Genomic DNA, 3,662 nt, shown 5'->3' on the forward strand with positions numbered 1-3,662 from the left:
CACACACGTACCATACACACATAGAGCCATCACTTTAACCTGTGTGACTTAGAATACAAATATTCAGTTAATTAATACACTGATCAAAGAGAACCTATTTAATTACTTTGATCATGTTTACTAAAATATGAAAGAGAAGGCAATCTCCTTACAATTTATTTTAAATTTTCTGGAATAGTTGATGGTAGCAATCTATACAATTCCTTCAATTCATTCAGAATATGAATTTATGTTACTGTCTGCAAAAGGTTAGTGAACGAAGACTCAATAACATAAGCAGATATTTAGTGGAGTTTAAAATTCCCCCTAAAGCAAGAATGTTGATTTTTATAAATTAATTAAATAGGTGGTTTCGTAATAATTTGCATGTGAATATATAAAAGTCATGTTTTGACCCATGCCCTATTATTCAGGTTATAGGAATATCAGGTGCTGAGGCTGAAACCTGAACTTGGATTTGTTTGACCTTGATGCCTGTGTTCTTTTCATTACCTGAATGGTTGAAGTAGGGAAGAAGAGATTTCTCCAGTGGAGAAAGTGGTGCCAGCCAAGTCTTGCAGACTTGAAACAGTAGAGTGTGTGCAAGGAATCACAAGTATTGAGGCATTGCTGGATGTTTGCTCTTTAGGCAGAGACGGAACAACAGGCAGAAACCACATATGCCATGTTAAAGAGAAGGAAATTAACCTTGTGAACAGTTCACAGCCAATAGAGAGTTTTAAGAAGAGAAGATACACAATAATATTTGCATTTTAAATATTAGCAGTTGAAAAAGAGATGAATTTTTGGAGATTATTGGAATAATCCTGATTTTCACCTAAGATCCTTCAGGAGATAATGGGTGGTAAGAATGATTTATGAGAGAGAGAGGATTTGAGAAATGCTTAGGAAGATGAGGAATTGTTGGAGACAGACTGATTATGGGGAAAAACAGTAAGAGAAGCTAGATAATGAGACAATAATGACTCCCAGACATCTAGGTTGCGTGACAAGAAAGTGTAAATGCCAACTATAAAGAGAAGGAACAAACAATCCCGTGGGAGTGTCAAGGCATGGACAGTAATGAATTCAATTGGAGAAATCATGCTAATTTTGTAGACATGTCCAAGAAAGAGTTGGATAGATATGTGCTTGGTGCTTAGTGAGAGATGAGCTGAAATTTTGTAGATAAAGCCATAAATGGAAATAAAATTGATCAGGGAGAGGCTGTGGTTTAAGCAGAATAGTGGGTACAGGAACAAGTTTCCTATGGAGGCCAAGAAAGGAACACTAATAGGAGCAAAATAGACTAGAAAAGTTAGAAAAGAAGAATATCCTATCATGGAAATAGAGTAAAGAATTTTATTCCAGCAGATAGAATAGTAAGACACATACATATATGTGTAATGCATTACATATCTGCATATAAATATATAATGAATATATATTATCATTATTTATTTATTTATATATAAATGGGTAGTGGGGAGAGACAGGGAGACAGAGACAAATATGTTTATCTACAAGCCTTACTGTATATACCTATAGTCTGCTACACTAACACATACACACACACACACACACACACACACACAAAATAACAGAGAATGAAGTGAGTTGAATATTTGGTTGAGTAACAACCACAAGAGATAGAATAGGACAGAATTTGTTTGAGGCTGGAAATTCTCTCAGCAGCTGATCTGGATTTTTAGTTTTACTAACAGCTTTCCCAAAAGCTGTAATATGTTTGCAAAATATTGACATGCTGTGGGTTACATAGATTAATAAGTTACAGTCTGTTTTTCAAAGTTACTGTATTCCTCATTTCTATTCAATATTGGTTCAATCTAATAAATTCAGTTATACCTATCATATTAGGTACCCTAGTTGTGCTGAGATTTAACAGTATTAATAAGACATGGGCTATGCATTAAAAGAGTTCATTGTCCAATGTGAATGGCACACGTATAAATACAAATAAATGGTGATAAAAGCAATAACAGAAGTAATGCAATATCCAGTAGGAACTAAGAGGAAAGGGTGAATTTATTAATTGTTGATTTATTCTTCATTTCTTTAGGAATATACTTAAAGTGGCTACAACATGAAAAAAAAATAGAAAATGAATAATGGAGTAAATTCAAAGGAAAAAATTAAGTTTGAGTCCATCATATGAAGTCAACAGTACATGGGAGCACACCATACATAGTTAAGGTCTAGAAAATGCTAGAATAGGCATTTGGCTTCTAAGCTTTTGGGAAGGTGGGCAAAAATGAGAACGTAGTTGATTGCACTATTTATATTACCTTGGAAGAAAAAACAAACCTAGCCTTCATACTGAAACTAACGAGTTTTTCCTCATAGATGGTCAAAAAAAGAACAATACACCATCCTCAACAACATTAGCACATCAAATGGATTTCATTGTGCTTTTTCTTAGAGTGGCTGGGCCAATGATGACATAATGCCAAATTACATTCAATAAAAGCAGTTTTACAAGAGAACGTACCATATGGTCCAGATGTGTAAATTTCTGCTTGTGCAGCTTATTCTGAGGATAGATTTTTTTTTGTATCTATAGGAACACATGAGCTATATTTCACTCGGGCAGTCCTTTGAAAATTTATGTTGTCCAACCAAGTATTTGATGAGTATTAACCAGCAGTGAGTTCAAGGTTATAGTCCTTGACAATCACTTATGGTACAGTTATTTCAGACAACTGATTAAATAATGAAAGTGCCTAACTCCCTCTGGGGATGTGGATTGGTACAGAGAAAAGGGACCATGGAATTTTCACTGTTCTGTTAAAATTGTGGTAAAATACGCATAAAATGAAATTCACCATCTTGACCATTTTTAGGTGTACAATTCAGTGGTACTAAGTACATTTACATTGTTGTGCTATCAATACAACCCCACAAAACTCTTTTCATCTTGCAAAACTGAAACTCTGAACCTATTAAACAATAGCCCCCCATTCCTCTCTCCCCCAGCGCCTGGCAGCCACCACCATTCTAATATCTGTCTCTATGAATTTGACTACTTTAGGTGATCCCATAGAAGTGGAATCATACAGTATAAAAATATAGAGTTCTTCATGAATTTGCATGCCATCCTTGCTCAGGGGCCATGTTAATTGTCTCTCTATTGTCCTAATTTTAGTATATGTGCTTCCAAAGAGACCACTTTGGCTGATTTTTAAGGGAAGAATAAGAGCTTATCAGATTTAAAATGGAGAAAGCTCCTATACAAAGGCAAGATGGTGTAACAATACTGTTTTCCATGCTCCTGAAGACTTGGACAAGGAGGGCACTGAAGGAGAAGAGGTTAAAGAGATAGAAAGAGGTCAGATGCTAAAGGGCTTTATAGACTGTATTGAAGAGCTTGAATTTATGGACAAGAACAGAATAGACAATTAAAATTTGTATTTTAGAAAAATAATTCCAGGAAAGAAAAGGAGGCCTGGAAGAGGATAAAATCTAAAAGAGAAAGACCATTTAGAAGGCAATGGCAAATATCTAAACAAGGTTTTCCTTTTTTTTCCAGCACACCAGGATGTTTGAGTAGGCATTACAGCATTATAGATCGTGGGGGAATTTGTGTCTGTGTTGTGGTTCTCATGTCTTACAATCTTCTATTCCAAACTTATAAGAAAACTTGTGACATTTTAGAAAATCTTTTA

General features: G+C 34.9%; 1 non-coding gene across 1 annotated transcript; it reads right to left on the reverse strand.

Moving 5' to 3' along the window:
• Positions 1 to 3,059: 3,059 nt before the first annotated feature.
• On the reverse strand, positions 3,060 to 3,166 carry LOC138398492 (U6 spliceosomal RNA). The gene has a single exon (XR_011235982.1). It is a non-coding gene; the product is annotated as a U6 spliceosomal RNA (small nuclear RNA).
• Positions 3,167 to 3,662: the final 496 nt, after the last annotated feature.

Source organism: Eulemur rufifrons, chromosome 17 (assembly GCF_041146395.1).
Source record: "Eulemur rufifrons isolate Redbay chromosome 17, OSU_ERuf_1, whole genome shotgun sequence".
NCBI lineage: Eukaryota > Metazoa > Chordata > Mammalia > Primates > Lemuridae > Eulemur > Eulemur rufifrons.